Source organism: Budorcas taxicolor, chromosome 2, assembly GCF_023091745.1.
Source record: "Budorcas taxicolor isolate Tak-1 chromosome 2, Takin1.1, whole genome shotgun sequence".
Lineage (NCBI taxonomy): Eukaryota > Metazoa > Chordata > Mammalia > Artiodactyla > Bovidae > Budorcas > Budorcas taxicolor.
This window is the reverse complement of record NC_068911.1, coordinates 1,551,053-1,563,202: the sequence shown is the minus strand read 5'-3', so window position 1 is coordinate 1,563,202 and position 12,150 is coordinate 1,551,053.

Below are 12,150 nucleotides of genomic sequence, written 5' to 3'. Positions count from 1 at the left end.
CTTTTTAAACAAGTGATGTTGAGACAACATGATAACCATTCAGGATAAGATAAAGCTGGGCCCATAATACTGGTACGGCAGTATTATGCATCTCAAAGGGATCAAGTAATTATTAATAATATTTTAAAAGAAACCATGACATGATGAGAAGGTTCTGGAAATGGACGGCAGTGGTTGCCCAGCAATGCGAGTGTGCTTGACGCCCCTCAGCTGAAACACCAAAAACAGTTAAAACGGAGAATTACACCTTATTTGTATGTTACCACCACAAGAAAAAAAAAAGCTTAAGAAAACATTCACATATTGAAGAATACATGAGTGACTTCCGTTATAACTTCTCAGTGGGAAACGGTTTCTTCAGATTATGATGAAAAATCCAAACACGTAAAAAATGACTTAATAACTTCCCTGGTGGTACAGTGGCTGAGGCTGCCTGCCAATGCAGAGGGCCTGGGTCGGTCCCCGGTCCAGGAAGATCCCACGTGCTGCGGAGCAAGAAAAGCCTGTGCGCCCTGGAGCCCGCGCTCTGCAGTGAGAGAAGCCACCGCAAGGAGCAGCCTGGCACCCCGACGAAGAGTAGCCCCCACTCAGCACAACCCGAGAGAGCCCACGGGGAGCAACAAAGACCCAGCACAGCCACAAAACACTAAGAAATTTAAAAGCAATTTAAGGCAAAAGTCACCATAAGCCAAGTTACTACACAAAGAATAGACTAGGACTATTCTCCTCGTACGCAAAGGACTCCTAGAAACGTAAAAAGCAAATAAAAGGCGCAGAGGATAGGAAGAGACCAGTCACTGCAAAGGACATCTACGTGACAGACGCAGCAAAGACGCCCAGCGCAGAGAAGACGCATGTAGCCATGCATTGCAACACCACGGCTCATCTTCCAGGGTCCAAAAGCCAGAGGACGTCCTTGATGGAGAGGCTGGGGAATGAGCCCTGGAGCGCAGTGCTGGGGGGGGCGGTTGGGGGGGTATCTGGCAGCTTCTTCCATACTTACCTTGGACCTTACTTGACCTCAGACCCAGTCACTCACTTCTGGAAATCTGGGCCACACGTGCACCTGGTCACATGTGAAGTTGGGAGTATATGAGCTCACCGTTGTGGCGGCACCTGTAACAAAGAAGATGGGAAACCACTGCATCACCATCATCAAGGGACCTGCTGAATAACTGTGGAGCGCCTGCACGACGGAGGCACTACGCAGCCGTGCAAACAGAACGCGAGAGCCCCACGCACTGATACCAAAGACCTCGGTCTGTTTACACGAAGTCAAGGTGCAGAGCTGGGGGTGATGCGCTACCTTTAGTGTGGAAGGGAAGGGCACGAAAACGGAGAGTCGGCGCTCTGTAGCTTCAGATGCAACCAGTCTCAGATTGAAAATATTCAGGGGTAAAACTTCTCTAAAGTTCCAGAAAGCAGAAACTCGAGTCTGCGATGCACCGGCAGCTATTTACATAGAAATTACATCGTGTTAAGTGTCACAGGTCGGAGAAGGCGACGGCAGCCCACTCCAGTGCTCTCGCCTGGAGAACCCCAGGGACGGGGGAGCCTGGTGGGCTGCCGTCTATGGGGCCGCACGGAGTCGGGCACGACTGAGCGACTCAGCAGCAGCAGCAGACGTACACAGGTAATCTAGAGATGACTGAGAGCATATGTGTGTAGGTTTCATGCAGATACTGTGCGATTTAAAACGAATCATTTTGCTTGTGCCTCACTGCATATGGGATCTTAGTTCCCTGACCAGGGACCGAACCTCTGGCCCCTGGAAGTGGAAGCGCAGAGTCTTAACCGCTGGACCATCAGGGAAGTCCCCTGTGCTATGTCATGGAAGGGACTTGAGCATCCCTGGAGCTTGGTTTCCATGGCGGACGTTCAGCCGTATTCACTTCTCTACCTGCAGAGACAGGCTGGGGGCAAAATGGAAGCCGGGGGCGAGGGCTGCCTGTGGCTGGCGGGGCCGACGCTGTGGGGACAGAAATGAGTGCTGTGTCAGCCTCTTTACGTCAGTTCCACTGGCAGACCGTGTAACGTATTAGCTATTCAAAGCTATAAAGTCAAATTAAAAGTGAAATAAAATGGAGGGAACTAGGCTGAACTCACAGGACCGTCGTGAGAGTGCAGTTTCTAAATGGCTGAGAAGACCTTTGCACAGCCCTGGGTCCTGGCTGGCCTTGACAAATAGCCCTTTTATGATGGCTTTATGGTGAAGGCAGAGCTGGTTACCAGATAAACGGCTCCTCTTTGCCCTGGGAAGAGGCTTGTGACCTTCAGGGCCCCCGCCTGCAGCAGACAGACCTGCCTGTTGCCCAGCTGGGTAGAGCTGGTTCCCAGGGAGGAGTCTGGGCCCCCCCTCCCCGCCCAGGATCCACCCGGCTCCTCCCTCCTCCCAGATAGCTGGAGGCCGTGGGCACACTCAGGTGGCCCTGGCCAAGGTCCGGGTAAAGGGAGGGACACTGAGGCCAGAAGAACAGCAACTCTGTCTGCAGGGAGGGGACGAGCGGCCCGCTTCAGCCCAGGGTCTCCCAGCAGTTACGACCCCTCAGCATCCCCACAGTTGCCCTCAGGATCCCGGACCCCTGAAAGGTGGGGGGCTGGAGCCTCGGGTGCGGGCGGACAGGCCAGCATGTCTCTGGAGGAACCACGGGCTGGTGCTGGCCCTCAGGCCTGCGAGGGGCTGCCCTCGCTGGGGGGCGTGTGCACCTCTCCAGGCCCTGGGCCCTCCCCCGGGGGAGCTTCCGGGGCCAAGGCCCCGCCTGGAAGTGCAGAGCCGCCAGGCTCCCTGCAGCCTGGGCCCCACCAGGAAGCAGGGGTTGGGGGGGCGGCTGGGAGCCTCTGCCTGCTGGTTCCCACCTGGCTTCTGGGGCGAAGGAGGTGGTGGTCTGGCCGGGACCGGGGCCGTCTGGAATCCTCTGTGTCCCAGCGGTCTCCTCCCCCTCTAGCTCTGGGGAAGGGGCCCCACCATCTCCACCCTGGAAGGGGAGCAAGGGGCCGCTGAGGGAGGAAGTGGAGTCGGGCTCCCAAGGGAGCTGTGTGCCTATGGCCCTCTCCGTGTCCATCCGAGCAGGGCTGCCCGAGGATCACACGGGGGAGCTCTCCGTGAAGGGACAAGCCCTCAGTTATCGCAGCCGTGACGGCCCCAGGTCACATGTTACTGAGTGATAAAGCTGGCGTCCAGTCACACTTTGAGAACAACTCTATCAAGCTTCCTAAAGAAGTTCCCTCCCTCCACCCCCCACAACCTCCCTGCCCACCACCTCTCCCTGGGGCCCTGGGGCTCGAAACCGGCTCCTGGAGTTGTGGGGGTCCTCGCGGGCCTGAGCCCCCACCCATGGGTCTGCACTGACCCTGGGAGTTAGTGCCGGAGTAGATTGACTTGTAGGAGTCGGGTGGCAGCCGGGTGCTCTGCAAAGCTCCCGCTCCCAGGTGAGGGTCCCGTGACTGCCCCACCCTGACATTTCCAGCCCATCCGCAGCGGCCAGCCAGGGGGGCCATGCTGGCTGACCTCGTGGTCTGCAGCCCCGCCCCACACTGGTACCCACGGGCTACCCAGGCGCTACTCGGCCCCCTTTCCCAGGCGGAGCACCTGAGGCCCAGGCGATGGCAAGCTCGCTTGTGGCCACCAGCGTCTCACTGAAGATGCTCACTCCCTTGTCTTGGGGCCCCCAGACCCTGCAGGTTCTAAAGGAGGAGGGGGACCCGCGGTGACGGCGGCTCTGAGAGCTGGTTCTCACAGGAGCCTGTGGGGTGGGGAGACAGCGTGCCACGCCACGTTCCCTCCATCCTTTGATTCTGCAAAGAAACACAGCTCTCCTGCCTGTGGGACTTAGAGATGCTGGAGGGCGGGGTTCTCAACCAGGGTGATTCAGGCCTGGGGCCACTTGGCCAAGACTGGACACTGTTTTGTATTGGGGGTCGTCACAGCTTTGAGAAGGGACAAAAGTTGTGGTCAGAACTTCCTCTCTCAGTAACTGCACTTGACTTTAGGATCCAAAACTAAAAATTCTTTTTCCAAGTCATGCCTTTCTGTCTGGAGTGGTACGTGACCACGATAATGGTGCGTGTTTACACAGCCGTGTGGCCTTTGCTTCAGAGAGCACGCCAGGGGCTTCCTCACCAGTGAAGCCAGCGACGCTTCACGTGTGTGGGACAGACACAGAAGCCCTGCAGCTTTCCCTGCCGATGCTGTGGGTCTGCTCAAGAGGATGTTTTGAGCGGTTCTCCCCTGTCCTACTGAGAAAAAAAATTGCTACTGGCATCTAGCATGCGGTGGCCAGGAATGCTGCTAAACATCCCACAATACACAGGATAGCCCCGCAAAGCAAAGAAGCCTGCAGGGCAGAACGAGAAGGAAATGGCAGCCCACTCCAGCGTTCTTGCCTAGAAACCCCGTGGATGGAGCCTGGAGGCAAGGCTTAGCGGCTAAACGACAGCTATACATACACAGCGGTGAAGCTGCTCAGGCGTGTTCGACTCTGTGCGATCCCATGGACTGCAGCCCACCAGGCTCCTCCGTCCACAGAATTTTCCAAGCAAGAGTGCTGGAGTGGGCTGCCATTTCCTTCTCCAGTACATACACACAGTCCCTATCAATAAACAGTATATTGATTTTTTTTTAAGGATGGCAAGAAACTGCTCTGGGGAAACGTGAGTCTTGTGTCCCCCACGCCCCACAGCAACAACAAGAGGGACAGCCGCGTGTTGTGTCCTTCTCGGCCCCAGACGCAGGGTGAGGCTGTCAGACGCCTTCACTAGATGCCCCCGCCGAGGACCCGGAGACACAGCTCCGTCACCTCCCAGTCACGGAGGACAGAGAGCCACGTCTGGGTGACTGTGTGGAGGTGACGTCCGTCCAAGGAGCAGGCCTGCGCGCGGTTCATTTTGGCCTGATCCGTAATCGCCCCAAACTGGAGCGCCCGCTGCATCCTCCGAGCAGCAGGCAGAGCTGTTACCACGCGCTGTGGTCACCGGTGGCCGGGCCCTGAGTCCCGCTTTCAAGACCGAAGCGCGCCGGCCCCAGAGGACGGTGGGGGCGCATCCACCCCAGCTCACCAGAGGAGCTGTACGGTTTCTCCAAATACCAGCCCGCTCTGTGACTCTCCAACGCCAGCGGAGTGTCCTACAACTCAATTCGACTCGAGCACTAGGTCCCGGGGTCAGAGCAGACCCCGCAGATGAGGCTCGGTCCCACGAGGTCCCCCCACGATTTCAGGAGCCCCTTTCAAACCCCAGGTCCCCAGGCTCTCCAGTCATCTACCTGTCTGAGTGCAGATTTGGGGGGTTCCCATGACTCCAACCTCGGGTTCAATGATTCATTCAAAGAGACCCATGCACAGGGTGCAGGAAGGGCTTGTACTCAGGGCAGGGCGTCACTGAGGCTGCAACTCGGGAACGACCGGGGCATGGTCACAGCGAAGGCGTGGGGAGGGCGCGGGCCGGTCACAGGCCGTGGGTGGGCGGGCCGGGGCGCAGAGCTCCGGCCTGCCCCGCACAGACGTCCTCCCCGCACGGCCGCACCTGCAGTGGCCCGGAGGCTCCTAGGAGCGCTCCTTCCAGAGTTTCCATCAAGGTTTCGCTATGTACATATGATCGATCCAGCCCCTGGCCATTGACCACTGAACTCACCGGACCTTCTCCGGTCCCCCTACCCCCACCTCCTCCGAGTTGGGGGTGGGGTGCAGCTGTAAGCTCCATCCCCTCCTCACGGGGGCGGTTCCACCCGAAGGCGCGCAAGGCCCCGCCTCCTTAGCGTGAACTCTGGTGGGGTCCACGGGGGCTTGTTAGGAACAACCGCAGGCAACCCTGCCCTTCAGGAAGCTTCAAGGCTTCAGGAGCTCCCCGCGGGGAGGTCTGCGCGAAGACCAGGCGTATCCTTATTTTAAAACAAAGGCCATTAGGCTGTAGCGCATCTTAGTTGTGGTCCAGGGGGCTAGTTCCCTGACCAGGGATCGAACTCCCGGCTGGGAGCGCGGAGTCTTAGCCCCTGGACCACCGGGGAAGTGCACACCCTTCCTGCTATACAGTGTTGCCGGCCCTGTCTTTTTCAGCCTCCTGACCTGGAAACCTGGTGTCCTGCAGTGAGGTGGCTGGAGCCATGGGCAGCTGCCCCTAAGGAGGTCCCGGCCCCTGACCAGACTGACCGCGGGTGCTGCCGTCCGGCCCTCTGTCCCTGCCTCCCCGCCCCACACGTGTGCGTGCACACACACACACACCCCCCAGAACTGCCCAGCTGAGTCCAGTGAGCCCTGGGCCGGGAGAGATGGTAACATGGGCTGTGAATAAAGAGTCCCGTGACCCGTGGGGCCTGCGCCCCCCTCCCCAACTGGCCTCTGCTCAGCCTGAGAATATCGCCGAGACCAAGCCAACCTGGAGACGTCAGACTCGGTTCTGAGCCAGGTTGGAACACGTGACGGAGTGTGAGTCTGTGAGGGCACTTCCCACAGAAAAGTGTCAACTGGGAGAAGCAGGCCTGGGAGGAGGTCGGAACCTCTGCGACATTTGTCTGTGTGTATCTGCTTTTAAGTGGGAAGAAGAAAGAAAAATCTGTGAGGGTATTTTTCTAATTTCAAACCTGGTGCATGCTCTTAGCAGGCAACTTGGGCAAACCCCACAAGGAAACTGAACCCGGCCGGGGAGCGGGGAGGTTCCGAGGCAGTGTCGGGACGGCGAGACGGGAGCGTGGACTCGGGGCTGCCCTGGGCAGAGGGGCACCGCCTCGCTGGGGGCATCTCAGGACCCTCGTCCGGCCCGCCAGCCGGCAGATAGCAGAGGAGGAGGGGCTGGCCTGAGGGTCTCCGTCCGCCGACCAGGGCGAGTGCAGGCCTGGAGGAGCCCCTCCTGTCCCGTGAGCCTGGCCCTGACACCAGTGACCCCAGCCCTGCCAGCCCCGTGCCCTTGACCTCTTCTCCCCACCGTAGCTGACCAGCCCCTCAGGTGCACCTGGGGCTTCCCAGCCACGGTGGAGGTGCTCAGCCTCGGCTGTTCTGGGGAGCCTGGAACCCGGTGGAGCGCTGGTTGGGGGTCGGGCTGGGCCTGGGGTCCCTGCTGCTTAGCCCACTTGCTCTGGGTCTCCAGCGGGGTTCCCTGGGGCCCCAGGGTTCTGACGGTGGAAGGGTCCTGGCCCTCCCCCCCCACCCCACCCCCGCCGCCCTGGGGCACCCGGCTCCTCCCCGCCCTGCTGTCTGTGGCTGACACTTGCTTCCCGCCGCCTCGCAGGCTCTCGAAGGTGTGGGAGCAGCGTGTCACAAGTGGGTTGGCATTTCCACCGGAGCTGGGCCCTGGGCTCAGTCTTGTCCCCAGAGGCGCTGAGCCTGGTCCTGGGTGCTGGGGTGGGTGGGTGCAGGCCCCACAGAGTGTGCCAGCCCTCACTGGGCGGGAGGGGGCGCCGGCTGACATGGGACCATCCCTGGAATCCGTTTGCTGGGCATGCCCGCAGCCTGGTGGGAAGCGTGTCCTCAGAGAGGCTCTCCCGTGGGGGGCCGCCCCCCAGGCCTGCTTCCTCAGCCTCAGGTCCCCACACCCGGGCGGTGCCGGTGGAGAAACTGAGGCCTGGGGCCCCTCCGGGCGGGCAGCCTTCCTGCTCCCACCCCTTCCCCTGACGGGTCAGCTTCCTCGGGAGCTGCCTGTTCTATTTTCAGACCATTGTTGGAAGGCGCTTCCCACCTCCGGCCAGAGGCGGCCTCCCTGGGGCTTCCGCGCCACTTCCCCGGCCCCCCAGCCCCAGGAGAGGCTTCAGGAGGGGTGGAGGTGTGGGGGGCGCCCAGGGCTCCCGCTCCCCAGCTGGCCTCACCACAGCTGCACCCCGTGGCAGGCCCCTGCGCCCCCCGACAGCCCTGGCGTTGGCGGAGGGAATTCCCGAGAGTCCCCACGGCCGCTGACTCACGGCTGACCCCGTCTCCAGCGCAGACGCAGACGAGGTGGCTTCTAGATTTAGGAGCTGATGGGCCCCCAGCCTGCGGTGGTCGCTGGGGGGCGCCCATCTCCCAGCCCCCGCAGCGTGAGTGCTGGGCCGGGCCAGGCCTGGCTGGGCTGGGGACCCCTGCCCTGGCCAAGGAGAACTCAGCCGGAGACCCCTCGCCCCCCGGGGCTGGAACCCAGCTCAGGGGGTGCCCAGGGCCCCAGACTGGAGCAGCTGCTTCCTGCGTGGAGGCCGTTAGACCACACGCAGCTGCAGCCCTGCCCCATCCCCGACCAGGGGGGCTGGGGTAGGTGCCTCTCACCTCTGACCCCCACCTCCCAGCCCCCTCAGCTCCTGAGACCAGCAGGTGCTGGGGAGGGGCCGCCCTCCTGCCTCCCGCAGAGCCGTGGGGGCTTGGCGGAGGTGTGTGCCTGCCACGCGGCCGCCAGGTCAGGAGTCTGGGGGCCGAGGGTTCTCACCATGGCTTCGGGGTCACTGCCCAGATGGCCTGGAGCTGCGGGGGTCAGAGGCCTGGGCTTGTCCAGCTGACGCGTCCGTCCAGGCTGAACCCCACGCCGGCCCTTCCCGGCTTCTCAGGTCGCGACCTCGCTCTGCCTGCCCGGTCCACTCACCCCACCCACGTTCATCTGGCAGGGGACACGCCGGCAAGGTGCTGCTAAGGGGAGGCAGGAGGACGCAGGCCTTAAAGAAGGAGGTAAACGATAGGATTTCAGGGTGGCGGGGGCTCCCAAGGGAGCTGTTGGGGGCCCGGGCCACGGTCCTGGGGTGAGGATAGCAGCGCCTGGGCTTTCTGACGCAAGAAGAGCCTGGGCGGGCAGAGGGCCCGAGACAGGAGCCTGGTGCACGCAGAGATGAGAAGGCTGGGGTGCCGGATGGGTTTGGGGGGGGCGGCAGACCAGGCGAGGGTCCTGGGAATGCAGCTGACGTGGCGGGAGGGCGGGCCCAGGACACAGGCCCACTCCGGACACCCGGAGTGGACGTGCCGGGAAACAGGGTCTTGGTGGCTCTAATTCGGGGAAGGCCCTCGAGCTGGGGTCGTCTGGGTTGGGGGCGCCCTACATCCACCGAGAGAAAAGGGGACCAGAGAGGGGCAGCCTGGGGATCAGGCGGCAGAGACGGAGGATGCGGCCGGAGCCCAGGAGCTGGCGCCCCGCGAGCTGGAAGGGGCAGAGGGCCCCTCCTTGGATGCCCGACCTCGACGCCCAGCCTGCAGGGCACGCTTGTGCTCCAGCCGCCCGGCAGAGGGGCTTCCCTGGGAAGCTAACGAATGCAGTGGGGTCTCAGGCAGGCCTGGAGACCCCTGCGTTCTCGAGGAACCTGTGGAAAGCAGGTCCGCCCCCCAGACTCAGTTCTGGGGGCAGACCAGGTGGCCCCTCGCTGCCCCTGCAGCCCCTTCCTCCCTCCTGGACCGGGTGCAGCAGGGCTCCAGGTGGCCGGCCAGTGCCATGGGAGACGGGCCTCCAGCGCTGCTGCCCCGGAATCCCAACGGGAAAGATCTGTCCATCACCCCTTGACCTCTGACCTCTGTGACCCCAACCTCAGCATCTGGGGCTTGTCCAGAAAGTTCAGGCAGGCAGGCAGGCTCCATTCCACAAGGGCTGGGCACTGTCCCTGGGGCACTGCCCGTGAGCACAGATGCCAGGTGTGCGAGCTGCCAGGGTGGAGGCACCAGCAGGGGGATGGCCACCGCCTGCCCTGGCGAGGGGAGCCTGGAGGACTTCATGGAAGAAGGGACTGTGCTGGGAGGCTGGATTGTGAAGGAAGAAGAGGCTGTCCAGTGAGAAAGAGGCTGAAGTCCCAGGGAGAGGCCAGGGTGGCGACTGCCAGCCTGGACCGTGCCTGCCCCTCCTGGGACACAGAGGGAGGCTGGGGCCTCAGTGGCCCCCGTGGGAGGAGCCAGGACAGCCCCGTGGGGCAGGCGCGCTGCCCTTCATTCCCTAGTGGAAACCTTTTCTGGGCCACTCACATATCAGTGAAAAGGAAGCACCCAGAGAGGCCACTTGCCCGGCTGTCCCCGCCCAGCCCGGCCTGCTGGGCGCACTTCCCAGCCCTTTGCCGCCGTTAGGCAGATGCGCTCACTTCCGACACCCTGATGCACGGCGGGCTTCTTCCCTTCGCCACCCATCGGGCTGTTCCTTCATGGGAGGTCTGCTTGGTCCTTCCGCAGCAGCTTGTGATGAGTGCGCCGTCTGGACTCCCTATGGCTGTGCTGATCGGTCCAGGCAGCCGGACCCCGGGCCTCCAAGAGGATCAACTTGGTGCTGGAATTCCTGCACATTTGGGGTCAGACCCTAGGTGTGCTGGCTGGGTCAGAGCTCGGGCGGGCACAGCTGACAGAATCAGGTTGTCACTAGACATCCCCCCCGGATGGTTGTACGCTCAGGTGGTGTGGGGGCGGCTGGCGGCCCCGGGGGAAGGCCAGCTTTGGCTGAGCCTCTGCCGGAACCTGGCCTTGGCGTGACGGCTCCCTGAGCCGTCTTCCTGGAGCCCCGCTGTCTGCAGCAGTCCCAGGTTTAAGGGAGCCTCTCCAGCGCAGCCAGGGGCAGCCTTGATGAGGAGCGCTGGGTGGGCCGCCGGGAGTCTGATGCAGAGGGATTGTCTTTTTTGTTTGTTTCAATTTTTAAAATTTATTCTTAATAGAAGGATAATTACACTACTGTATCGGTATCTGCCATACACCAACACGGGTCAGCCATAGGTGTACGCATGTCCCCTCCTCTTGAGCCCCCCTCCCACCTCCAACCCCATCAGAGGGGGAGTGTCTTGACCTGTATGCCCAGATGCACCCCTGGCTGTGCACCCACCCCAGCGCCCCTCCAGCCCGGCCTCCCCGCCTGTCTCCCCTCTCGGGAGGCGGGCACCTCTCTCCTCACTGAGTGTCCCTCCCTTGCTCCACCCTTCATTCTTCACCATCCGTTATTCCTCTGGGCAGACCAGCTCCAGGGAGGCAAAGCAGAGTCCAGCCCTCCCTGCAGCCTCTGCTGAGCCTTTGGCCCTCTGGGCCCCGCTCCCTGCACCTGGAGGTGCTGGCTTCCTGGCACCTTCCGGAGCTTGCCTGGCACCATCCGGGGGTGCTCAAGGTCAGCCTCTCTGGTGTTGAGGAGAGCAGTCCTTCCCGCAGACGCCCCTGGGAGCCTTTGGACCCTTGGCTTAGAACCTCAGCACCCCAACTGCAACTGATGCTGTCACAGCAGAGGGAAGCGTGACCTCGGCCCCCCCTTACCCCAGGTGGGCAGCAGACCACCTGGTGGGGGGGGGTGGTGGCGGGGGCGGGACTGGTGGGGTCAGGGAAGGCCCCTCTCGGGCTGGGGCTGGGCTGTGAGACCCACACAACATCCCTGCTCAGGGGGGTCCCTGGCAGCGTGGTGGATAAGAATCCGCGTGCCAATGCTGGGGACACAGGCTCGGTCCCTGGTCCGGGAAGACCCCACATCCCGTGGAGCGACCAAGCGTCTGCACCACCATTTCTGAAGCCCCTGCGCTCAGGAGCCGGTGCTCTGGGACAAAAGAAGCCGCTGAAGTGAGCCGCTCGCACCCCAAAACCGTAGGGAGCCCCCACTCGCCGCAGCTGGAGGGAGGCCCACACTGCAACGGAGACCCAGCGCAGACAAAAACAAGTATACTCACTTTAAAAAGCCAAACGAGAAACCACCTGTGCACAAACACCCTCACAGAGACGTGACCGAGACCAGCAGGGCTGCTAGCTGACGAGCGTCCCGGGACGCCGCCTCCGGGTGCGCGGCGTCCGGCAGCGTCGGGGCTGCCAAGAGGACCGACCGTGCCGCCGGCGCCGGCCCCGGGCCCGGCCCCGTTCCCCGGCAGGGGTGTCTCCAGGACGCAGCCCTTTCTCCGAGCACCATCCTCGGGGGGAAGGCCGGTCCGGGGCTCGGCGGGCAGGCCCCGGCTCTGACAGCCGCCGGCAGCTGGTCCGGGGCGCCTTCGCTGACCCCCGTCCGCAGGTTTTCAGCCGAGCCCAGCCCTCTGCGCCCCTCAGAGCTCAGCGCCGCCCGCGCCGCGGCAGTCACGGAATAGACCCCGTTCCCCCGCGCCGGCCCCGTCCCGCCGTCAGCGATGCCGCCTCGCCGACGCGCGCGGCGGCGAGCGCGCCGCGTCCTGCCCACGGTCGCCTCGCCCTTCGCGGGGGCCCCCCGGCTCTGCCGTCCCGGGGGCGGGGCCTGGCCCCCACGCGGGGCTCGGTCCCGGCTGGGCGGCGCGGCGGCGTGGAGGCC